This window comes from Xiphophorus hellerii, chromosome 23 (genome assembly GCF_003331165.1).
Source record: "Xiphophorus hellerii strain 12219 chromosome 23, Xiphophorus_hellerii-4.1, whole genome shotgun sequence".
NCBI classification, from domain to species: domain Eukaryota; kingdom Metazoa; phylum Chordata; class Actinopteri; order Cyprinodontiformes; family Poeciliidae; genus Xiphophorus; species Xiphophorus hellerii.
The window spans coordinates 779,593-807,070 of record NC_045694.1 but is presented as its reverse complement, the minus strand read 5'-3'; the positions used below and the strand labels follow the sequence as shown (position 1 = coordinate 807,070).

The following is a 27,478-nucleotide window of genomic DNA, read 5'->3' as shown; positions in this document are numbered from 1 at the left end:
TTAATTGTTTTTTTTCCTTTAGGGGTTCAGTAGGAATCAGGGTGTGATATGGTTGTTGATTTATTGATGGTAATTTTTTTAAAGCAGCCAGTTAAAAGCAGCTATATGGAAACCAGAGTGGCAGAAACTCCTGGACGGATCCGACGGCCGGAACCTGAAAACGCTTCCTGAACCGAATCAACGCATTGTATCTTTTTAGAGCCTCTGAGCGCAGCGCTTCCTGCACCAGGACTCATTCTGCCTGCTCAGAGCCGCTCTGAACACGAAAGGTCAGAGCGTCAGTGGCTCCGCCCCCGGACCGGGCTGGCTCCGGGCCTCGTCTGGCCCTGCCTGATCCGGACGGACGTGTCAGCCTCCGGAGGGCTGCAGGAGCGCCGATGAGATAAAACCGCAACTAAACTTAGCAAACATGAGCAGCTGAACGAGAGGAAGAGGCCCTGAGGCTTCCTCTCCGTTTGATTTGATTCAGAGAGTCAGCCGGACCCTGAAGAGTTTATTAAAGCCGCCGCAGCGCGAAGGCGGCTCGGGGTCAGGCTGCAATCACGAGGCCAGGGCCGCGGACCGCAAGGAGCACAGGAAGAACAGGGTGAACAGGAAGAACAGGAAGAACAAGAAGAACAAGATGAACAGGAAGAACAAGAAGAACAAGAAGAACAGGAAGAACAAGAAGAACAAGATGAACAGGAAGAACAGGAAGAACAGGAAGAACAGGAAGAACAAGAAGAACAAGATGAACAAGAAGAACAAGATGAACAGGAAGAACAAGATGAACAGGAAGAACAAGATGAACAGGAAGAACAAGATGAACAGGAAGAACAAGAAGAACAAGATGAACAGGAAGAACAAGAAGAACAAGATGAACAGGAAGAACAGGAAGAACAAGAAGAACAAGAAGAACTAGAAAATTTCGGAAGAAATTTAGCCGGGGCCTGCCAAGGCGCGCCCGTGGCTCTGGGCCCGGCGTCGTCACGCTACAAATCGGCATCGATGCTAAAGAACGCCGCAACGTAATCAGTGGCACGCGGAGAATCGCAAGAACGTTAAGTAAGGCGGACGTGCACCATTCAGTATTATAAAGTAAGTATATCAGCTAAAATCAGCAGAAACGCTAATGTTAGCGTCATTGCTTTCATCAGTATGTGGGAAATCACTAGGATATTTTCTATAATTGATTTACTCCATTCAGTATACTAAACATTGCTAAAAAGTAAAATAAATAGCTAATAGCTTATTGAAGCTAAAATGCTAACGCTAATGAACCTTGCATTGAACTGTTTAGTAACAGTTCAATGCTCATAAACTGCAGGAAGGCAGTTCATTAGCATTTACCTAATGATTGTCACAAATATAAATTTTCAATAACGCACACACACACAACATATTACAGTTTAAAAATATATATTGACCTTATGTTAAAGATTTCTACAAACGTTTTACAGGTAAAGTTTACAATGAACCAAAATTACAACATTTAAAGAATACCATAAATTTAAGAATCTAATGTCTCTGCAATAAAAAGAAATTGCTATCTTTTTTATTTTTAAACAACACCTCATATTGTTAAATAACTGATTTTATGTATTCAAGTTTTAAATATTACATTTGAGTTTGCATGGATGTAAAATTACTGCTCAGTTTAAAAATTACAGTATCTTTAAACTGAGCAGTTTAAAAATATGCTCAGTATTTTTAAACTGCTCAGCTAAACTTCGCTCTTTAGCTCGTTAGCTTGTCGATGTTTCAGTTTTATTCGCTGGGAAAATTATTCTTTGTCTGCTTTGAAGATAAGCAGACAAATAATAAAAAACAAGTTTTGATATAAACTCTCAACTTCATTCACAAAACTTTTTCGTTATTTATTACACAACGAACATGCATTTCACATAAGAACAAAACAATGAGGTGACGTTGCCTGTCCTTGAACACAACGCTGATCCCTCTTCACCCTGTCAATAACTCACACACATCCTCATTGTGTTGTGTTCTGTAAATAAACAAAACACAAGCAAAATCAATAAACTATATGCATATTCCAGTATACCGAGTTTTGGTTTTACATTCATTCTATTTAAATGTAGTTTGTTTGTGCTTACCAATGTTTTCTGGCCGGATGTCTGGCACCGTTTTCCCCTGGTCAGTTCGTCGATGTCTGGTTTTAGTTCTGGTGCTGTGGCAATCCGCAAAACGGCGTGTAGGTTTTCGTCAGTAATGCGCGATCTGTGCTTGGTCTTGTTTAAAGTCATTATTGAAAACATCTGTTCGCACAGATAGGTGCTTCCAAACGTGGACAAAACACGAGCTGCATGGAGTCGAAGCTGTGGCATCAAATCAGGGGGCAGTAGACGGTAAAAGTCCTCGATTGAAACATCACGGAACTTCGCTCTTTAGCTTCTTAGCTTGTCGATGTTTCAGTTTTATTCGCTGGGAAAATTAATAATCAGCTTGAGGTGACTCTGCTGCACTCTAGTGGCGAGAAGCCGTAATGTTGGTTGGTAAGAATCGGAAGGCATTATGGGATATGTAGTTTGTAGTCAATTCGTGCTCAAAACCTATTTTAAGTCAATCAATGGGGCTGTAAAACGGTGGTAGGGGGGAGAGGGCCACATAAAATGACGTAGCCGGCCACATGTGGCCCGCGGGCCTTGAGTTTGACACATGTGCAATAGAGGATCTATCTGCTGCTCATGCAAAACAGTCTATTTTAATCCCATGTGTAATGGTCATTGGGTTAAATCAGTTATATAATGCTGAAAACGCAAGTAGTTGATGTAAAAATATTCAAGGCTTTTATTTTGAAATTTTTGTTAAGCTTCATTTCAAAGGGCCAAACTAATACCATGTGTAACAGTGCTTTGGATGAAAAAGTCAAATAAAGCCAAAAAGAGCAATTACATGATGTAAAAATATTCAAGGCTTTTATTTTGAAATTTTCAGTATGCTTCATTTTAAAGTTCTGAACTAATACCATGTGTAAGAGTGCTTTGGATGAAAAAGTCAAATAAAGCCAAAAAGAGCAATTACGTCATGTAAAAATATTCAAGGCTTTTATTTTGAAATTATTATTATGCTCCATTTTAAAGTTCCGAACTAATCCCATGTGTAACAGTGCTTTGGATGAAAAAGTCATACAAAGCCAAAAACAGCAATTACATGATTTAAAAATATTCAAGGCTTTTATTTTGAAATTATTATTATGCTCCATTTTAAAGTTCCAAACTAATACCATGTGTAACAGTTCCTGAGTTAAATCAGTTATATACAGCCCATAGCAGCAAATAGTTCTAAAGGCCAGTTCAGTCCTGATCTGTTTCAACTGAGGGTTCCACTATAGATAGAACTACAATGATGCGTATCTGTAGTCCAAACCAGCAGCCAATAGCCTCTTGAGATCCGTTGCTATGGCAAATAATGGTCTCAGCAGGGTGTGAGCTCTGAGCTCTGAGCTGTCAAACACACAATTGTGTGTTTGAGCAAACACGTTTTACTGACAAAAAGCATTGGAAACAAATCCTTCCTGGTCGGGAACCGTAATACATATTCGAAAAGCGTTTTAAGCGTATGACAGTTCAATGTGTCTTCTGCGATAGTCCCGAGATTCATATCTGTACCTCACTCAGAACATTTACAGCGATGAGAGAAAGAAATGTTGTGCCCAGATCTGAAATTCTATTCAAATACATGGGAGAGAGCCTCAGACAGCCTCAGAAAATCCTGTCGCATGACTTTGCTCTGAAGCACCGTGACAGAAAACCGTACGGTCTAGATAAATTTCGAAAAGATTTTACCGGAGCAGACAGGCGTATCAATGTCAGGACCGATTTTGATACTAATCGTGCGATATTTGTGGGCGTGATGGCGATTTCAAAAATGATTTGGGTTGAAAAAGTTGTCTTGATCTCTCACTCTAATCAGCGAGAGAAGCACTCTAACTTTAGGAAAAATGAGAAACTTTGGGTCGCTTAGAGGCAAACTGTGGACAAACCGTAACTGTTATCGACGAGCCGTCTTCACTTTCGAAGAGATCACAGACGTATCTACAAAATGAAATTTGAATGGCATTTCTACGTGAATTAGTGACGACACAGAAAATCCTCAAAAATAGGGTATTTCCAGGATTTTTCCCATTGACTTATAATGGGGTTTTTTTCGTAGTTTTTTGCGAATTATGTCGCCACGTTAAGCCCAAATCCCACCAAAAGTAATAGCAACAATGGCGTGAATTTTCTGCACGTTTTGATACCTCATTTGTAGGTGTGCACCCAGCGGTATGAGCCGCATTAACGGTTACGGAAGAAAAATAAAGAACTAGAAAAACAAAATTTCTGAAGAAATTTAGCCGGGGCCTGCCAAGGCGCGCCCGTCGGGTTTGGGCCCGGCGTCGTCACGCTACAAATTGGCATCGACGCTAAAGGACGGCGCAACGTGATCAATGGCACGCAGAGAACCACAAGAACGTTAGTAAGGTGGACGTTCACCATTCGGTACGATTTAAAATGTTGTCAAGGCTTTTATTTTGGAAGTTTCAGTATGCTTCATTTCAAAGGGCCAAACTAATCCCATGCGTAATAGTCCTTGGGTTAAAATAGTTATATAATGCTCAAAACACAAGTAGCTGATGTAAAAATATTCAAGGCTTTTATTTTGGAATTTTCATTATGCTTCATTTCAAAAGGGCCAAACTAATACCATGTGTAACAGTGCTTTGGATGAAAAAGTCAAATAAAGCCAAAATGAGCAATTACTTCATTTAAAAAATATTCAAGGCTTTTATTTTGAAATTTTCACTATGCTTCATTTCAAAGGGCCAAACTAATACCATGAATAACAGTCATTGGATAAAATCAGTTATATAGTGCTCAAAACAGCAATAATCTCATGTAAGAATTCTCAAGGCTTTTATTTTGAAATTTTCAGTATGCTCCATTTTAAAGTTCTGAACGAATCCCATGTGTAACAGTGCTTTGGATAAAAAAGTCACATAAAGCCAAAAAGCGCAATTACCTGATGTAAAAATATGCAAGGCTTTTATTTTGAAATTATTATTATGCTCCATTTTAAAGTTCCGAACTAATCCCATGTGTAACAGTGCTTTGGATAAAAAAGTCACATAAAGCCAAAAAGCGCAATTACCTGATGTAAAATATTCAAGGCTTTTATTTTGAAATTATTATTATGCTCCATTTTAAAGTTCCTAACAAATCCCATGTGTAACAGTGCTTTGGATGAAAAAGTCATATACGGCCAAAAAGAGCAATTACATGACGTAAAAATATTCAAGGCTTTTATTTTGAAATTATTATTATGCTCCATTTTAAAGTTCCTAACAAATCCCATGTGTAACAGTGCTTTGGATGAAAAAGTCATATACGGCCAAAAAGAGCAATTACATGACGTAAAAATATTCAAGGCTTTTATTTTGAAATTTTCAGTATGCTTCATTTCAGAGGGCCAAACTATTCCATTGTGTAACAGTGCTTTGGATAAAAAAGTCACATAAAGCCAAAAAGCGCAATTACCTGATGTAAAAATATTCAAGGCTTTTATTTTGAAATTATTATTATGCTCCATTTTAAAGTTCCGAACTAATCCCATGTGTAACAGTGCTTTGGATGAAAAAGTCATATAAAGCCAAAAAGAGCAATTACATGATGTAAAAATATTCAAAGCTTTTATTTTGAAATTTTTGTTAAGCTTCATTTCAAAGGGCCAAACTAATACCATGTGTAACAGTGCTTTGGATGAAAAAGTCAAATAAAGCCAAAAACAGCAATTACCTGATGTAAAAATATTCAAGGCTTTTATTTTGAAATTATTATTATGCTTAATTTTAAAGTTCCAAACTAATACCATGTGTAACAGTTCCTGAGTTAAATCAGTTATATACAGCCCATAGCAGCAAATAGTTCTAAAGGCCAGTTCAGTCCTGATCTGTTTCAACTGAGGGTTCCACTATAGATAGAACTACAATGATGCGTATCTGTAGTCCAAACCAGCAGCCAATAGCCTCTTGAGATCCGTTGCTATGGCAAATAATGGTCTCAGCAGGGTGTGAGCTCTGAGCTCTGAGCTGTCAAACACACAATTGTGTGTTTGAGCAAACACGTTTTACTGACAAAAAGCATTGGAAACAAATCCTTCCTGGTCGGGAACCGTAATACATATTCGAAAAGCGTTTGAAGCGTATGACAGGTCAATGTGTCTTCTGCGATAGTCCCGAGATTCATATCTGTACCTCACTCAGAGCATTTACAGCGATGAGAGAAAGAAATGTTGTGCCCAGATCTGAAATTCTATTCAAATACATGGGAGAGAGCCTCAGACAGCCTCAGAAAATCCTGTCGCATGACTTTGCTCTGAAGCACCGTGACAGAAAACCGTACGATCTAGATAAATTTCGAAAAGATTTTACCGGAGCAGACAGGCGTATCAATGTCAGGACCGATTTTGATACTAATCGTGCGATATTTGTGGGCGTGATGGCGATTTCAAAAATGATTTGGGTTGAAAAAGTTGTCTTGATCTCTCACTCTAATCAGCGAGAGAAGCACTCTAACTTTAGGAAAAATGAGAAACTTTGGGTCGCTTAGAGGCAAATTGTGGACAAACCGTAACTGTTATCGACGAGCCGTCTTCACTTTCGAAGAGATCACAGACGTATCTACAAAATGAAATTTGAATGGCATTTCTACGTGAATTAGTGACGACACAGAAAATCCTCAAAAATAGGGTATTTCCAGGATTTTTCCCATTGACTTATAATGGGGTTTTTTTCGTAGTTTTTTGCGAATTATGTCGCCACGTTAAGCCCAAATCCCACCAAAAGTAATAGCAACAATGGCGTGAATTTTCTGCACGTTTTGATACCTCATTTGTAGGTGTGCACCCAGCGGTATGAGCCGCATTAACGGTTACGGAAGAAAAATAAAGAACTATAACTAGAAAATTTCGGAAGAAATTTAGCCGGGGCCTGCCAAGGCGCGCCCGTGGCTCTGGGCCCGGCGTCGTCACGCTACAAATCGGCGTCGATGCTAAAGAACGTCGCGACGTAATCAGTGGCACGCGGAGAATCGCAAGAACGTTAAGTAAGGCGGACGTGCACCATTCAGTATTATAAAGTAAGTATATCAGCTAAAATCAGCAGAAACGCTAATGTTAGCGTCATTGCTTTCATCAGTATGTGGGAAATCACTAGGATATTTTCTATAATTGATTTACTCCATTCAGTATACTAAACATTGCTAAAAAGTAAAATAAATAGCTAATAGCTTATTGAAGCTAAAATGCTAACGCTAATGAACCTTGCATTGAACTGTTTAGTAACAGTTCAATGCTCATAAACTGCAGGAAGGCAGTTCATTAGCATTTACCTAATGATTGTCACAAATATAAATTTTCAATAACGCACACACACACAACATATTACAGTTTAAAAATATATATTGACCTTATGTTAAAGATTTCTACAAACGTTTTACAGGTAAAGTTTACAATGAACCAAAATTACAACATTTAAAGAATACCATAAATTTAAGAATCTAATGTCTCTGCAATAAAAAGAAATTGCTATCTTTTTTATTTTTAAACAACACCTCATATTGTTAAATAACTGATTTTATGTATTCAAGTTTTAAATATTACATTTGAGTTTGCATGGATGTAAAATTACTGCTCAGTTTAAAAATTACAGTATTTTTAAACTGAGCAGTTTAAAAATATGCTCAGTATTTTTAAACTGCTCAGCTAAACTTCGCTCTTTAGCTCGTTAGCTTGTCGATGTTTCAGTTTTATTCGCTGGGAAAATTATTCTTTGTCTGCTTTGAAGATAAGCAGACAAATAATAAAAAACAAGTTTTGATATAAACTCTCAACTTCATTCACAAAACTTTTTCGTTATTTATTACACAACGAACATGCATTTCACATAAGAACAAAACAATGAGGTGACGTTGCCTGTCCTTGAACACAACGCTGATCCCTCTTCACCCCGTCACCAACTCACACACATCCTCATTGTGTTGTGTTCTGTAAATAAACAAAACACAAGCAAAATCAATAAACTATATGCATATTCCAGTATACTGAGTTTTGGTTTTACATTCATTCTATTTAAATGTAGTTTGTTTGTGCTTACCAATGTTTTCTGGCCGGATGTCTGGCACCGTTTTCCCCTGGTCAGTTCGTCGATGTCTGGTTTTAGTTCTGGTGCTGTGGCAATCCGCAAAACGGCGTGTAGGTTTTCGTCAGTAATGCGCGATCTGTGCTTGGTCTTGTTTAAAGTCATTATTGAAAACATCTGTTCGCACAGATAGGTGCTTCCAAACGTGGACAAAACACGAGCTGCATGGAGTCGAAGCTGTGGCATCAAATCAGGGGGCAGTAGACGGTAAAAGTCCTCGATTGAAACATCACGGAACTTCGCTCTTTAGCTTCTTAGCTTGTCGATGTTTCAGTTTTATTCGCTGGGAAAATTAATAATCAGCTTGAGGTGACTCTGCTGCACTCTAGTGGCGAGAAGCCGTAATGTTGGTTGGTAAGAATCGGAAGGCATTATGGGATATGTAGTTTGTAGTCAATTCGTGCTCAAAACCTATTTTAAGTCAATCAATGGGGCTGTAAAACGGTGGTAGGGGGGAGAGGGCCACATAAAATGACGTAGCCGGCCACATGTGGCCCGCGGGCCTTGAGTTTGACACATGTGCAATAGAGGATCTATCTGCTGCTCATGCAAAACAGTCTATTTTAATCCCATGTGTAATGGTCATTGGGTTAAATCAGTTATATAATGCTGAAAACGCAAGTAGTTGATGTAAAAATATTCAAGGCTTTTATTTTGAAATTTTTGTTAAGCTTCATTTCAAAGGGCCAAACTAATACCATGTGTAACAGTGCTTTGGATGAAAAAGTCAAATAAAGCCAAAAAGAGCAATTACATGATGTAAAAATATTCAAGGCTTTTATTTTGAAATTTTCAGTATGCTTCATTTTAAAGTTCTGAACTAATACCATGTGTAAGAGTGCTTTGGATGAAAAAGTCAAATAAAGCCAAAAAGAGCAATTACGTCATGTAAAAATTTTCAAGGCTTTTATTTTGAAATTATTATTATGCTCCATTTTAAAGTTCCGAACTAATCCCATGTGTAACAGTGCTTTGGATGAAAAAGTCATACAAAGCCAAAAACAGCAATTACATGATGTAAAAATATTCAAGGCTTTTATTTTGAAATTATTATTATGCTCCATTTTAAAGTTCCAAACTAATACCATGTGTAACAGTTCCTGAGTTAAATCAGTTATATACAGCCCATAGCAGCAAATAGTTCTAAAGGCCAGTTCAGTCCTGATCTGTTTCAACTGAGGGTTCCACTATAGATAGAACTACAATGATGCGTATCTGTAGTCCAAACCAGCAGCCAATAGCCTCTTGAGATCCGTTGCTATGGCAAATAATGGTCTCAGCAGGGTGTGAGCTCTGAGCTCTGAGCTGTCAAACACACAATTGTGTGTTTGAGCAAACACGTTTTACTGACAAAAAGCATTGGAAACAAATCCTTCCTGGTCGGGAACCGTAATACATATTCGAAAAGCGTTTTAAGCGTATGACAGTTCAATGTGTCTTCTGCGATAGTCCCGAGATTCATATCTGTACCTCACTCAGAACATTTACAGCGATGAGAGAAAGAAATGTTGTGCCCAGATCTGAAATTCTATTCAAATACATGGGAGAGAGCCTCAGACAGCCTCAGAAAATCCTGTCGCATGACTTTGCTCTGAAGCACCGTGACAGAAAACCGTACGATCTAGATAAATTTCGAAAAGATTTTACCGGAGCAGACAGGCGTATCAATGTCAGGACCGATTTTGATACTAATCGTGCGATATTTGTGGGCGTGTTGGCGATTTCAAAAATGATTTGGGTTGAAAAAGTTGTCTTGATCTCTCACTCTAATCAGCGAGAAAAGCACTCTAACTTTAGAAAAAATGAGAAACTTTGGGTCGCTTAGAGGCAAATTGTGGACAAACCGTAACTGTTATCGACGAGCCGTCTTCACTTTCGAAGAGATCACAGACGTATCTACAAAATGAAATTTGAATGGCATTTCTACGTGAATTAGTGACGACACAGAAAATCCTCAAAAATAGGGTATTTCCAGGATTTTTCCCATTGACTTATAATGGGGTTTTTTTCGTAGTTTTTTGCGAATTATGTCGCCACGTTAAGCCCAAATCCCACCAAAAGTAATAGCAACAATGGCGTGAATTTTCTGCACGTTTTGATACCTCATTTGTAGGTGTGCACCCAGCGGTATGAGCCGCATTAACGGTTACGGAAGAAAAATAAAGAACTATAATAATAAAGAGACGCTTGTTGGGTGTAGAGTAATAGGTTCCTGCCATTGCTTTGCATGGCAGGCCCCAACTAGAAAAACAAAATTTCTGAAGAAATTTAGCCGGGGCCTGCCAAGGCGCGCCCGTGGGGTATGGGCCCGGCGTCGTCACGCTACAAATTGGCATCAACGCAAAAGAACGCCGCAACGTAATCAATGGCACGCGGAGAACCACAAGAACGTTAAGTAAGGCGGACGTGCACCATTCAGTATGATTTAAAATTTTTGTCAAGGCTTTTATTTTGGAAGTTTTGTTAAACTTCATTTCAAAGGGCCAAACTAATCCCATGCGTAATAGTCATTGGGTTAAATCAGTTATATAATGCTCAACAGAGCAATTATCTGATTTAAAAATATTCAAGGGTTTTATTTTGAAATTTGCAGTATGCTTCATTTCAGAGGGCCAAACTATTCCATTGTGTAACAATGCTTTGGATAAAAAAGTCACATAAAGCCAAAAAGCGCAATTACCTGATGTAAAAATATTCAAGGCTTTTATTTTGAAATTATTATTATGCTCCATTTTAAAGTTCCGAAGTAATCCCATGTGTAACAGTGCTTTAGATGAAAAAGTCATATAAAGCCAAAAAGAGCAATTACGTCATGTAAAAATATTCAAGGCTTTTATTTTGAAATTTTCAGTATGCTTCATTTCAAAGGGCCAAACTAATACCATGTGTAACAGTGCTTTGGATAAAAAAGTCACATAAAGCCAAAAAGCGCAATTACCTGATGTAAAAATATGCAAGGCTTTTATTTTGAAATTATTATTATGCTCCATTTTAAAGTTCCGAACTAATCCCATGTGTAACAGTGCTTTGGATGAAAAAGTCATATACGGCCAAAAAGAGCAATTGCATGACGTAAAAATATTCAAGGCTTTTATTTTGAAATTATTATTATGCTCCATTTTAAAGTTCCTAACAAATCCCATGTGTAACAGTGCTTTGGATGAAAAAGTCATATACGGCCAAAAAGAGCAATTACATGACGTAAAAATATTCAAGGCTTTTATTTTGAAATTTTCAGTATGCTTCATTTCAGAGGGCCAAACTATTCCATTGTGTAACAGTGCTTTGGATAAAAAAGTCACATAAAGCCAAAAAGCGCAATTACCTGATGTAAAAATATTCAAGGCTTTTATTTTGAAATTATTATTATGCTCCATTTTAAAGTTCCGAACTAATCCCATGTGTAACAGTGCTTTGGATGAAAAAGTCATATAAAGCCAAAAAGAGCAATTACATGATGTAAAAATATTCAAAGCTTTTATTTTGAAATTTTTGTTAAGCTTCATTTCAAAGGGCCAAACTAATACCATGTGTAACAGTGCTTTGGATGAAAAAGTCAAATAAAGCCAAAAACAGCAATTACCTGATGTAAAAATATTCAAGGCTTTTATTTTGAAATTATTATTATGCTTAATTTTAAAGTTCCAAACTAATACCATGTGTAACAGTTCCTGAGTTAAATCAGTTATATACAGCCCATAGCAGCAAATAGTTCTAAAGGCCAGTTCAGTCCTGATCTGTTTCAACTGAGGGTTCCACTATAGATAGAACTACAATGATGCGTATCTGTAGTCCAAACCAGCAGCCAATAGCCTCTTGAGATCCGTTGCTATGGCAAATAATGGTCTCAGCAGGGTGTGAGCTCTGAGCTCTGAGCTGTCAAACACACAATTGTGTGTTTGAGCAAACACATTTTACTGAAAAGAAGCATTGGAAACAAATCCTTCCTGTTCGGGAACCGTAATACATATTCGAAAAGCGTTTGGAGCGTATGACAGGCCTATGTGTCTTCTGCGATAGTCCCGAGATTCATATCTGTACCTCACTCAGAACATTTACAGTGATGAGAGAAAGAAATGTTGTGCCCAGATCTGAAATTCTATTCAAATACATGGGAGAGAGCCTCAGACAGCCTCAGAAAATCCTGTCGCATGACTTTGCTCTGAAGCACCGTGACAGAAAACCGTACGGTCTAGATAAATTTCGAAAACATTTTACCGGAGCAGACAGGCGTATCAATGTCAGGACCGATTTTGATACTAATCGTGCGATATTTGTGGGCGTGATGGCGATTTCAAAAATGATTTGGGTTGAAAAAGTTGTCTTCATCTCTCACTCTAATCAGCGAGAGAAGCACTGTAATTTTCGGAAAAATGAGAAACTTTGGGTCGCTTAGAGGCAAATTGTGGACAAACCGTAACTGGTATCGACGAGCCGTCTTCACTTTCGAAGAGATCACAGACGTATCTACAAAATGAAATTTGAATGGCATTTCTAGGTGAATTTGTGACGACACAGAAAATCCTCAAAAATAGGGTATTTCCAGGATTTTTCCCATTGACTTATAATGGGGTTTTTTTCGTAGTTTTTTGCGAATTATGTCGCCACGTTAACCCCAAATCCCACCAAAAATAATAGCTCCAATGGCGTGAATTTTCTGCACGTTTTGATACCTCATTTGTAGGTGTGCACCCAGCGGTATGAGCCGCATTAACGGTGACGGAAGAAAAATAAAGAATTATAACTAGAAAACTAGAAAATTTCGGAAGAAATTTAGCCGGGGCCTGCCAAGGCGCGCCCGTCGGGCTTGGGCCCGGCGTCGTCACGCCACAAATCGGCGTCGACGCTAAAGAACGCCGCGACGTAATCAGTGGCACGCGGAGAACCGCAAGAACGTTAAGCGAGGCGGACGTGCACCATTCAGTATGATTTAAAATGTTGTCAAGGCTTTTATTTTGGAAGTTTTGTTAAACTTCATTTCAAAGGGCCAAACTAATCCCATGCGTAACAGTCATTGGGTTAAAATAGTTATATAATGCTCAAAACACAAGTAGCTGATGTAAAAATATTCAAGGCTTTTATTTTGAAATGTTTGTTAAGCTTCATTTCAAAGCGCCAAACTAATCCTATGTTTATCAGTGCTTTGGATGAAAACGTCAAATAAAGCCAAAAAGAGCAGTTACGTCATGTAAAAATATTCAAGGCTTTTATTTTGAAATGTTTGTTAAGCTTCATTTCAAAGGGCCAAACTAATACCATGTGTAACAGTGCTTTGGATGAAAAAGTCAAATAAAGCCAAAAAGAGCAATTACGTCATGTAAAAATATTCAAGGCTTTTATTTTGAAATTTTCAGTATGCTTCATTTCAAAGGGCCAAACTAATACCATGTGTAACAGTGCTTTGGATGAAAAAGTCAAATAAAGCCAAAAAGAGCAATTACGTCATGTAAAAATATTCAAGGCTTTTATTTTGAAATTTTCAGTATGCTTCATTTCAAAGGGCCAAACTAATACCATGTGTAACAGTGCTTTGGATGAAAAAGTCAAATAAAGCCAAAAAGAGCAATTACGTCATGTAAAAATATTCAAGGCTTTTATTTTGAAATTTTCAGTATGCTTCATTTCAAAGGGCCAAACTAATACCATGTGTAACAGTGCTTTGGATGAAAAAGTCAAATAAAGCCAAAAAGAGCAATGACCTGATGTAAAAATATTCAAGGCTTTTATTTTGAAATTTTCATCAAGCTTAATTTTAAATTGCCACACTAATCCCATGTGTAACAATTGCTGGGTTAAATCAGTTATATACAGCTCAAAAGAGCAATTTTCTGATGTAAAAATATTCAAGGCTTTTATTTTGAAATTTTTGTTAAGCTTCATTTCAAAGGGCCAAACTAATCCCATGTGTAACAGTTACTGAGTTAAATCAGTTATATACAGCCCATAGCAGCAAGTAGTTATAAAGGCCAGTTAAGTCCTGATCTGTTTCAACTGAGGATAGATAGAACTACAATGATGCGTATTTGTAGTCCAAATCAGCAGCCAATAGCCTCTTGAGATCCGTTGCTATGTTAAATAAGTTTCACACCAAGGTGTGAAGTGTCAGTGAGACAGCCTGAGAGCCTCAGAAAATCCTGTCGCATGACTTTGCTCTGAAGCACCGTGACAGAAAACCGTACGGTCTAGATAAATTTCGAAAACATTTAACCGGAGCAGACAGGCGTATCAATGTCAGGACCGATTTTGATACTAATCGTGCGATATTTGTGGCCGTGATGGCGATTTCAAAAATGATTTGGGTTGAAAAAGTTGTCTTGATCTCTCACTCTAATCAGCGAGAGAAGCCCTCTAACTTTAGGAAAAATGAGAAACTTTGGGTCGCTTAGAGGCAAATTGTGGACAAACCGTAACTGGTATCGACGAGCCGTCTTCACTTTCGAAGAGATCACAGACGTATCTACAAAATGAAATTTGAATGGCATTTCTAGGTGAATTTGTGACGACACAGCAAATCCTCAAAAATAGGGTATTTCTAGGATTTTTCCCATTGAGTTATAATGGGGTTTTTTTCGTAGTTTTTTGCGAATTATGTCGCCACGTTAAGCCCAAATCCCACCAGAAGTAATAGCTCCAATGGCGTGAATTTTCTGCACGTTTTGATACCTCATTTGTAGGTGTGCACCCAGCGGTATGAGCCGCATTAACGGTTACGGAAGAAAAATAAAGAATTATAACTAGAAAATTTCTGAAGAAATTTAGCCGGGGCCTGCCAAGGCGCGCCCGTCGGTTTGGGCCCGGCGTTGTCACGCTACAAATTGGCATCGATGCTAAAGAACGCCGCAACGTAATCAATAGCATGCTGAGAATCACAAGAACGTTAAGTAAGGTGGACATGCACCATTCAGTATGATTTAAAATGTTGTCAAGACTTTTATTTTGGAAGTTTTGTTAAACTTCATTTCAAAGGGCCAAACTAATCCCATGCGTAATAGTCATTGGGTTAAAATAGTTATATAATGCTCAAAACACAAGTAGTTGATGTAAAAATATTAAAGGCTTTTATTTTGAAATGTTTGTTAAGCTTCATTTCAAAGCGCCAAACTAATCCCATGTTTATCAGTGCTTTGGATAAAAAAGTCACATGATGCCCAAAAGAGCAAATACCCGATGTAAAATTGTCAAGGCTTTTAATTTGAAATTTTCAGTATGCTTCATTTCAAAGGGCCAAACTAATACCATGTGTAACAGTGCTTTGGATGAAAAAGTCAAAAAGAGCCAAAAAGAGCAATTACATGATGTAAAAATATTCAAGGCTTTTATTTTGAAATTTTTGTTAAGCTTCATGTCAAAGGGCCAACCTAATCCCATGTGTAATAGTCATTGGGTTAAATCAGTTATATAATGCTGAAAACGCAAGTAGTTGATGTAAAAATATTAAAGGCTTTTATTTTGGAATTTTTGTTAAACTTCATTTCAAAGGGCCAACCTAATCCCATGAATAACAGTCATTGGATAAAATCAGTTATATAATGCTCAAAACAGCAATAATCTCATGTAAAAATTAGCAAGGCTTTTATTTTGAAATTTTCAGTATGCTTCATTTCAAAGGGCCAAACTAATACCATGTGTAACAGTGCTTTGTATGAAAAAGTCAAATAAAGCCAAAAAGAGCAATTACGTCATGTAAAAATATTCAAGGCTTTTATTTTGAAATTTTCAGTATGCTTCATTTTAAAGTTACAAACTAATCCCATGTGTAACAGTGCTTTGGATGAAAAAGTCAAATAAAGCCAAAAAGAGCAATTACATGATGTAAAAATATTAAAGGCTTTTATTTTGGAATTTTTGTTAAACTTCATTTCAAAGGGCCAAACTAATCCCATGTATAACAGTCATTGGGTTAAATCAGTTATATAATGCTCAACAGAGCAAATATCTGATTTAAAAATATTCAAGGCTTTTATTTTGAAATTATTATTATGCTTCATTTTAAAGTTCCAAACTAATCCCATGTGTAACAGTTACTGAGTTAAATCAGTTATATACAGCCCATAGCAGCAAGTAGTTCCTAAGGCCAGTTCAGTCCTGATCTGTTTCAACTGAGGGTTCCACTATAGATAGAACTACAGCGATGCGTATTTGTAGTCCTAATCAGCAGCCAATAGCCTCTTGAGTTCCGTTGCTATGGCAAATAATGGTCTCAGCAGGGTGTGAACTGTTAGTGAGAGAGCCTGAGAGCCTCAGAAAATCCTGTCGCATGACTTTGCTCTGAAGCACCGTGACAGAAAACCGTACGGTCTAGATAAATTTCGAAAACATTTTACCGGAGCAGACATGCGTATCAATGTGAGGACCGATTTTGATACCAATCGTGCGATATTTGTGGGCGTGATGGCGATTTCAAAATTATTTTGGGGTCAAAAAATCTCTTCATTTCTCACTCTAGCAGAGGGGCACTCAGACAGAGAGACACTCTAATTTTAGGAAAAATGAGAAACTTTGGGTCGCTTAGAGACAAATTGTGGACAAACCGTAACTGGTATCGACGAGCCGTCTTCACTTTCGAAGACATCACAGACGTATCTACAAAATGAAATTTGAATGGCATTTCTACGTGAATTAGTGACGACACAGAAAATCCTCAAAAATAGGGTATTTCTAGGATTTTTCCCATTGACTTATAATGGGGTTTTTTTCGTAGTTTTTTGCGAATTATGTCGCCACGTTAACCCCGAATCCCACCAAAAGTAATAGCTCCAATGGCGTGAATTTTCTGCACGTTTTGATACCTCATTTGTAGGTGTGCACGCAGCGGTATGAGCCACATTAACGGTTACGGAAGAAAAATAAAGATTAAAGAGACGCTTTTCTCCGACAATAGTAATAGGTTCCTGCCATTGCTTTGCATGGCAGGCCCCAACTAGAAAATTTCGGAAGAAATTTAGCCGGGGCCTGCCAAGGCGCGCCCGTCGGGCTTGGGCCCGGCGTCGTCACGCCACAAATCGGCGTCGACGCTAAAGAACGCCGCGACGTAATCAGTGGCACGCGGAGAACCGCAAGAACGTTAAGCGAGGCGGACGTGCACCATTCAGTACGATTTAAAATGTTGTCAAGGCTTTTATTTTGGAAGTTTTGTTAAACTTCATTTCAAAGGGCCAAACTAATCCCATGCGTAACAGTCATTGGGTTAAAATAGTTATATAATGCTCAAAACACAAGTAGCTGATGTAAAAATATTCAAGGCTTTTATTTTGAAATGTTTGTTAAGCTTCATTTCAAAGCGCCAAACTAATCCTATGTTTATCAGTGCTTTGGATGAAAACGTCAAATAAAGCCAAAAAGAGCAGTTACGTCATGTAAAAATATTCAAGGCTTTTATTTTGAAATTTTCAGTATGCTTCATTTCAAAGGGCCAAACTAATACCATGTGTAACAGTGCTTTGGATGAAAAAGTCAAATAAAGCCAAAAAGAGCAATTACGTCATGTAAAAATATTCAAGGCTTTTATTTTGAAATTTTCAGTATGCTTCATTTCAAAGGGCCAAACTAATACCATGTGTAACAGTGCTTTGGATGAAAAAGTCAAATAAAGCCAAAAAGAGCAATTACGTCATGTAAAAATATTCAAGGCTTTTATTTTGAAATTTTCAGTATGCTTCATTTCAAAGGGCCAAACTAATACCATGTGTAACAGTGCTTTGGATGAAAAAGTCAAATAAAGCCAAAAAGAGCAATTACGTCATGTAAAAATATTCAAGGCTTTTATTTTGAAATTTTCAGTATGCTTCATTTCAAAGGGCCAAACTAATACCATGTGTAACAGTGCTTTGGATGAAAAAGTCAAATAAAGCCAAAAAGAGCAATGACCTGATGTAAAAATATTCAAGGCTTTTATTTTGAAATTTTCATCAAGCTTAATTTTAAATTGCCACACTAATCCCATGTGTAACAATTGCTGGGTTAAATCAGTTATATACAGCTCAAAAGAGCAATTTTCTGATGTAAAAATATTCAAGGCTTTTATTTTGAAATTTTTGTTAAGCTTCATTTCAAAGGGCCAAACTAATCCCATGTGTAACAGTTACTGAGTTAAATCAGTTATATACAGCCCATAGCAGCAAGTAGTTATAAAGGCCAGTTAAGTCCTGATCTGTTTCAACTGAGGATAGATAGAACTACAATGATGCGTATTTGTAGTCCAAATCAGCAGCCAATAGCCTCTTGAGATCCGTTGCTATGTTAAATAAGTTTCACACCAAGGTGTGAAGTGTCAGTGAGACAGCCTGAGAGCCTCAGAAAATCCTGTCGCATGACTTTGCTCTGAAGCACCGTGACAGAAAACCGTACGGTCTAGATAAATTTCGAAAACATTTTACCGGAGCAGACAGGCGTATCAATGTCAGGACCGATTTTGATACTAATCGTGCGATATTTGTGGCCGTGATGGCGATTTCAAAAATGATTTGGGTTGAAAAAGTTGTCTTGATCTCTCACTCTAATCAGCGAGAGAAGCCCTCTAACTTTAGGAAAAATGAGAAACTTTGGGTCGCTTAGAGGCAAATTGTGGACAAACCGTAACTGGTATCGACGAGCCGTCTTCACTTTCGAAGAGATCACAGACGTATCTACAAAATGAAATTTGAATGGCATTTCTAGGTGAATTTGTGACGACACAGCAAATCCTCAAAAATAGGGTATTTCTAGGATTTTTCCCATTGAGTTATAATGGGGTTTTTTTCGTAGTTTTTTGCGAATTATGTCGCCACGTTAAGCCCAAATCCCACCAGAAGTAATAGCTCCAATGGCGTGAATTTTCTGCACGTTTTGATACCTCATTTGTAGGTGTGCACCCAGCGGTATGAGCCGCATTAACGGTTACGGAAGAAAAATAAAGAACTAGAAAATTTCGGAAGAAATTTAGCCGGGGCCTGCCAAGGCGCGCCCGTGGGGTTTGGGCCCGGCGTCGTCACGCTACAAATCGGCGTCGACGCTAAAGAACGCCGCGACGTAATCAGTGGCACGCGGAGAACCGCAAGAACGTTAAGCGAGGCGGACGTGCACCATTCTGTACGATTTAAAATGTTGTCAAGGCTTTTATTTTGAAATTATTATTATGCTCCATTTTAAAGTTCCGAACTAATCCCATGTGTAACATTGCTTTGGATGCAAAAGTCATATACGGCCAAAAAGAGCAATTACGTCATGTAAAATATTCAAGGCTTTTATTTTGAAATTTTCAGTATGCTTCATTTTAAAGTTCCAAACTAATCCCATGTGTAACAGTGCTTTGGATGAAAAAGTCAAATAAAGCTAAAAAGAGCAATTACATGATGTAAAAATATTCAAGGCTTTTATTTTGAAATTTTCAGTATGCTTCATTTTAAAGTTCTGAACTAATACCACGTGTAAGAGTGCTTTGGATGAAAAAGTCAAATAAAGCCAAAAAGAGCAATTACGTCATGTAAAAATATTCAAGGCTTTTATTTTGAAATTTTCAGTATGCTTCATTTCAAAGGGACAAACTAATACCACGTGTAACAGTGCTTTGGATGAAAAAGTCAAATAAAGCCAAAAAGAGCAATTACATCATGTAAAAATATGCCGAACTAATCCCATGTGTAACATTGCTTTGGATGAAAAAGTCATATACGGCCAAAAAGAGCAATTACGTCATGTAAAATATTCAAGGCTTTTATTTTGAAATTTTCAGTATGCTTCATTTTAAAGTTCCAAACTAATCCCATGTGTAACAGTTACTGAGTTAAATCAGTTATATACAGCCCATAGCAGCAGGTAGTTCTAAAGGCCAGTTCTCAGTCCTGATCTGTTTCAACTGAGGATAGATAGAACTACAGCGATGCGTATTTGTAGTACAAATCAGCAGCCAATAGCCTCTTGAGTTCCGTTGCTATGGCAAATAATGGTCTCAGCAGGGTGTGAGCTCTGAGCTCTGAGCTGTCAAACACACAATTGTGTGTTTGAGCAAACACATTTTACTGAAAAGAAGCATTGGAAACAAATCCTTCCTGTTCGGGAACCGTAATACATATTCGAAAAGCGTTTGTAGCGTATGACAGTTCAATGTGTCTTCTGCGATAGTCCCGAGATTCATATCTGTACCTCACTCAGAACATTTACAGCGATGAGAGAAAGAAATGTTGTGCCCAGATCTGAACCGAGATGGGCTGTCACTGTAATTTGAAGAAAAATGAGAAACTTTGGGTCGCTTAGAGGCAAATTGTGGACAAACCGTAACTGGTATCGACGAGCCGTCTTCACTTTCGAAGAGATCACAGACGTATCTACAAAATGAAATTTGAATGGCATTTCTAGGTGAATTTGTGACGACACAGCAAATCCTCAAAAATAGGGTATTTCTAGGATTTTTCCCATTGAGTTATAATGGGGTTTTTTTCGTAGTTTTTTGCGAATTATGTCGCCACGTTAAGCCCAAATCCCACCACAAGTAATAGCTCCAATGGCGTGAATTTTCTGCACGTTTTGATACCTCATTTGTAGGTGTGCACCCAGCGGTATGAGCCGCATTAACGGTTACGGAAGAAAAATAAAGTTCTATAATAATAATAATAATATTAAAGAGACGCTTCTCTCCGACAATAGTAATAGGTTCCTGCCATTGCTTTGCATGGCAGGCCCCAATTACTAGAAAATTTCGGAAGAAATTTAGCCGGGGCCTGCCAAGGCGCGCCCGTCGGGCTTGGGCCCGGCGTCGTCACGCCACAAATCGGCGTCGACGCTAAAGAACGCCGCGACGTAATCAGTGGCACGCGGAGAACCGCAAGAACGTTAAGCGAGGCGGACGTGCACCATTCAGTACGATTTAAAATGTTGTCAAGGCTTTTATTTTGGAAGTTTTGTTAAACTTCATTTCAAAGGGCCAAACTAATCCCATGCGTAACAGTCATTGGGTTAAAATAGTTATATAATGCTCAAAACACAAGTAGCTGATGTAAAAATATTCAAGGCTTTTATTTTGAAATGTTTGTTAAGCTTCATTTCAAAGCGCCAAACTAATCCTATGTTTATCAGTGCTTTGGATGAAAACGTCAAATAAAGCCAAAAAGAGCAGTTACGTCATGTAAAAATATTCAAGGCTTTTATTTTGAAATTTTCAGTATGCTTCATTTCAAAGGGCCAAACTAATACCATGTGTAACAGTGCTTTGGATGAAAAAGTCAAATAAAGCCAAAAAGAGCAATTACGTCATGTAAAAATATTCAAGGCTTTTATTTTGAAATTTTCAGTATGCTTCATTTCAAAGGGCCAAACTAATACCATGTGTAACAGTGCTTTGGATGAAAAAGTCAAATAAAGCCAAAAAGAGCAATTACGTCATGTAAAAATATTCAAGGCTTTTATTTTGAAATTTTCAGTATGCTTCATTTCAAAGGGCCAAACTAATACCATGTGTAACAGTGCTTTGGATGAAAAAGTCAAATAAAGCCAAAAAGAGCAATTACGTCATGTAAAAATATTCAAGGCTTTTATTTTGAAATTTTCAGTATGCTTCATTTCAAAGGGCCAAACTAATACCATGTGTAACAGTGCTTTGGATGAAAAAGTCAAATAAAGCCAAAAAGAGCAATGACCTGATGTAAAAATATTCAAGGCTTTTATTTTGAAATTTTCATCAAGCTTAATTTTAAATTGCCACACTAATCCCATGTGTAACAATTGCTGGGTTAAATCAGTTATATACAGCTCAAAAGAGCAATTTTCTGATGTAAAAATATTCAAGGCTTTTATTTTGAAATTTTTGTTAAGCTTCATTTCAAAGGGCCAAACTAATCCCATGTGTAACAGTTACTGAGTTAAATCAGTTATATACAGCCCATAGCAGCAAGTAGTTATAAAGGCCAGTTAAGTCCTGATCTGTTTCAACTGAGGGTTTCACTATAGATAGAACTACAATGATGCGTATTTGTAGTCCAAATCAGCAGCCAATAGCCTCTTGAGTTCCGTTGCTATGTTAAATAAGTTTCACACCAAGGTGTGAAGTGTCAGTGAAACAGCCTGAGAGCCTCAGAAAATCCTGTCGCATGACTTTGCTCTGAAGCACCGTGACAGAAAACCGTACGGTCTAGATAAATTTCGAAAACATTTTACCGGAGCAGACAGGCGTATCAATGTGAGGACCGATTTTGATACTAATCGTGCGATATTTGTGGGCGTGATGGCGATTTCAAAAATGATTTGGGTTGAAAAAGTTGTCTTCATCTCTCACTCTAAGCAGCCAGAGACGCACTCTAACTTTAGGAAAAATGAGAAACTTTGGGTCGCTTAGAGGCAAATTGTGGACAAACCGTAACTGGTATCGACGAGCCGTCTTCACTTTCGAAGAGATCACAGACGTATCTACAAAATGAAATTTGAATGGCATTTCTAGGTGAATTTGTGACGACACAGCAAATCCTCAAAAATAGGGTATTTCTAGGATTTTTCCCATTGAGTTATAATGGGGTTTTTTTCGTAGTTTTTTGCGAATTATGTCGCCACGTTAAGCCCAAATCCCACCAGAAGTAATAGCTCCAATGGCGTGAATTTTCTGCACGTTTTGATACCTCATTTGTAGGTGTGCACCCAGCGGTATGAGCCGCATTAACGGTTACGGAAGAAAAATAAAGAACTAGAAAATTTCGGAAGAAATTTAGCCGGGGCCTGCCAAGGCGCGCCCGTCGGGCTCGGGCACGGCGTCGTCGCGCCACAAGTTGGCGTCGACGCTAAAGAACGCCGCGACGTAATCAGTGGCACGCGGAGAACCGCAAGAACGTTAAGCGAGGCGGACGTGCACAATTCGGTACGATTTAAAATGTTGTCAAGGCTTTTATTTTGGAAGTTTTGTTAAACTTCATTTCAAAGGGCCAAACTAATCCCATGCGTAATAGTCCTTGGGTTAAAATAGTTATATAATGCTCAAAACACAAGTAGCTGATGTAAAAATATTCAAGGCTTTTATTTTGAAATTTTCAGTATGCTTCATTTTAAAGTTCTGAACTAATACCACGTGTAAGAGTGCTTTGGATGAAAAAGTCAAATAAAGGCAAAACAGAGCAATTACGTCATGTAAAAATATTCAAGGCTTTTATTTTGAAATTATTATTATGCTCCATTTTAAAGTTCCGAAGTAATCCCATGTGTAACAGTGCTTTGGATGAAAAAGTCATATACGGCCAAAAAGAGCAATTACATGATGTAAAAATATTCAAGGCTTTTATTTTGAAATTTTCAGTATGATTCACTTCAGAGGGCCAAACTATTCCATTGTGTAACAGTTCTTTGGATAAAAAAGTCACATAAAGCCAAAAAGCGCAATTACCTGATGTAAAAATATTCAAGGCTTTTATTTTGAAATTATTATTATGCTCCATTTGAAAGTTCCGAAGTAATCCCATGTGTAACAGTGCTTTGGATGAAAAAGTCAAATAAAGGCAAAACAGAGCAATTACGTCATGTAAAAATATTCAAGGCTTTTATTTTGAAATTATTATTATGCTCCATTTTAAAGTTCCGAAGTAATCCCATGTGTAACAGTGCTTTGGATGAAAAAGTCATATACGGCCAAAAAGAGCAATTACATGATGTAAAAATATTCAAGGCTTTTATTTTGAAATTTTCAGTATGATTCATTTCAGAGGGCCAAACTATTCCATTGTGTAACAGTGCTTTGGATAAAAAAGTCACATAAAGCCAAAAAGCGCAATTACCTGATGTAAAAATATTCAAGGCTTTTATTTTGAAATTATTATTATGCTCCATTTTAAAGTTCCGAACTAATCCCATGTGTAACATTGCTTTGGATGAAAAAGTCATATACGGCCAAAAAGAGCAATTACGTCATGTAAAATATTCAAGGCTTTTATTTTGAAATTTTCAGTATGCTTAATTTTAAAGTTCCAAACTAATCCCATGTGTAACAGTGCTTTGGATGGAAAAGTCAAATAAAGCCAAAAAGAGCAATTACGTCATGTAAAAATATTCAGGGCTTTTATTTTGAAATTTTCAATATGCTTAATTTTAAAGTTCCAAACTAATCCCATGTGTAACAGTTACTGAGTTAAATCAGTTATATACAGCCCATAGCAGCACGTAGTTCTAAAGGCCAGTTCTCAGTCCTGATCTGTTTCAACTGAGGATAGATAGAACTACAATGATGCGTATTTGTAGTCCAAACCAGCAGCCAATAGCCTCTTGAGATCCGTTGCTATGGCAAATAATGGTCTCAGCAGGGTGTGAGCTCTGAGCTCTGAGCTGTCAAACACACAATTGTGTGTTTGAGCAAACACGTTTTACTGACAAAAAGCATTGGAACCAAATCCTTCCTGTTCGGGTACCGTAATACATATTCGAAAAGCGTTTGGAGCGTATGACAGTTCAATGTGTCTTCTGCGATAGTCCCGAGATTCATATCTGTACCTCACTCAGAGCATTTACAGCGATGAGAGAAAGAAATGTTGTGCCCAGATCTGAACCGAGATCGGCTCTCACTGTAATTTGAGCAAAAATGAGAAACTTTGGGTCGCTTAGAGGCAAATTGTGGACAAACCGTAACTGGTATCGACGAGCCGTCTTCACTTTCGAAGAGATCACAGACGTATCTACAAAATGAAATTTGAATGGCATTTCTAGGTGAATTTGTGACGACACAGAAAATCCTCAAAAATAGGGTATTTCCAGGATTTTTCCCATTGACTTATAATGGGGTTTTTTTCGTAGTTTTTTGCGAATTATGTCGCCACGTTAACCCCAAATCCCACCAAAAATAATAGCTCCAATGGCGTGAATTTTCTGCACGTTTTGATACCTCATTTGTAGGTGTGCACCCAGCGGTATGAGCCGCATTAACGGTGACGGAAGAAAAATAAAGAATTATAACTAGAAAATTTCGGAAGAAATTTAGCCGGGGCCTGCCAAGGCGCGCCCGTCGGGCTTGGGCCCGGCGTCGTCACGCCACAAATCGGCGTCGACGCTAAAGAACGCCGCGACGTAATCAGTGGCACGCGGAGAACCGCAAGAACGTTAAGCGAGGCGGACGTGCACCATTCAGTACGATTTAAAATGTTGTCAAGGCTTTTATTTTGGAAGTTTTGTTAAACTTCATTTCAAAGGGCCAAACTAATCCCATGCGTAACAGTCATTGGGTTAAAATAGTTATATAATGCTCAAAACACAAGTAGCTGATGTAAAAATATTCAAGGCTTTTATTTTGAAATGTTTGTTAAGCTTCATTTCAAAGCGCCAAACTAATCCTATGTTTATCAGTGCTTTGGATGAAAACGTCAAATAAAGCCAAAAAGAGCAGTTACGTCATGTAAAAATATTCAAGGCTTTTATTTTGAAATTTTCAGTATGCTTCATTTCAAAGGGCCAAACTAATACCATGTGTAACAGTGCTTTGGATGAAAAAGTCAAATAAAGCCAAAAAGAGCAATTACGTCATGTAAAAATATTCAAGGCTTTTATTTTGAAATTTTCAGTATGCTTCATTTCAAAGGGCCAAACTAATACCATGTGTAACAGTGCTTTGGATGAAAAAGTCAAATAAAGCCAAAAAGAGCAATTACGTCATGTAAAAATATTCAAGGCTTTTATTTTGAAATTTTCAGTATGCTTCATTTCAAAGGGCCAAACTAATACCATGTGTAACAGTGCTTTGGATGAAAAAGTCAAATAAAGCCAAAAAGAGCAATGACCTGATGTAAAAATATTCAAGGCTTTTATTTTGAAATTTTCATCAAGCTTAATTTTAAATTGCCACACTAATCCCATGTGTAACAATTGCTGGGTTAAATCAGTTATATACAGCTCAAAAGAGCAATTTTCTGATGTAAAAATATTCAAGGCTTTTATTTTGAAATTTTTGTTAAGCTTCATTTCAAAGGGCCAAACTAATCCCATGTGTAACAGTTACTGAGTTAAATCAGTTATATACAGCCCATAGCAGCAAGTAGTTATAAAGGCCAGTTAAGTCCTGATCTGTTTCAACTGAGGATAGATAGAACTACAATGATGCGTATTTGTAGTCCAAATCAGCAGCCAATAGCCTCTTGAGATCCGTTGCTATGTTAAATAAGTTTCACACCAAGGTGTGAAGTGTCAGTGAGACAGCCTGAGAGCCTCAGAAAATCCTGTCGCATGACTTTGCTCTGAAGCACCGTGACAGAAAACCGTACGGTCTAGATAAATTTCGAAAACATTTAACCGGAGCAGACAGGCGTATCAATGTCAGGACCGATTTTGATACTAATCGTGCGATATTTGTGGCCGTGATGGCGATTTCAAAAATGATTTGGGTTGAAAAAGTTGTCTTGATCTCTCACTCTAATCAGCGAGAGAAGCCCTCCAACTTTAGGAAAAATGAGAAACTTTGGGTCGCTTAGAGGCAAATTGTGGACAAACCGTAACTGGTATCGACGAGCCGTCTTCACTTTCGAAGAGATCACAGACGTATCTACAAAATGAAATTTGAATGGCATTTCTAGGTGAATTTGTGACGACACAGCAAATCCTCAAAAATAGGGTATTTCTAGGATTTTTCCCATTGAGTTATAATGGGGTTTTTTTCGTAGTTTTTTGCGAATTATGTCGCCACGTTAAGCCCAAATCCCACCAGAAGTAATAGCTCCAATGGCGTGAATTTTCTGCACGTTTTGATACCTCATTTGTAGGTGTGCACCCAGCGGTATGAGCCGCATTAACGGTTACGGAAGAAAAATAAAGAATTATAATAATATTAAAGAGACACTTTGTTGGGTGTAGAGTAATAGGTTCCTGCCATTGCTTTGCATGGCAGGCCCCAATAAAGAGACGCTTGTTGGGTGTAGAGTAATAGGTTCCTGCCATTGCTTTGCATGGCAGGCCCCAATTATAACTAGAAAATTTCGGAAGAAATTTAGCCGGGGCCTGCCAAGGCGCGCCCGTCGGGCATGGGCCCGGCGTCGTCACGCCACAAATCGGCGTCGACGCTAAAGAACGCCGCGACGTGATCAGTGGCACGCGGAGAACCGCAAGAACGTTAAGCGAGGCGGACGTGCACCGTTCGGTACGATTTAAAATGTTGTCAAGGCTTTTATTTTGGAAGTTTTGTTAAACTTCATTTCAAAGGGCCAAACTAATACCATGTGTAACAGTGCTTTGGATGAAAAAGTCAAATAAAGCCAAAAAAGCAATTACATGATGTAAAAATATTCAAGGCTTTTATTTTGAAACTTTTGTTAAGCTTCATTTCAAAGGGCCAAACTAATACCATGTGTAACAGTGCTTTGGATGAAAAAGTCAAATAAA

General features: G+C 37.9%; 1 protein-coding gene across 3 annotated transcripts in view; it reads right to left on the bottom strand.

Moving 5' to 3' along the window:
• Positions 1-27,478, bottom strand: part of LOC116714596 (alpha-1,3-mannosyl-glycoprotein 4-beta-N-acetylglucosaminyltransferase B) — a 776,799-nt gene that overhangs the window by 14,496 nt on the left and 734,825 nt on the right. The window lies entirely within an intron of this gene.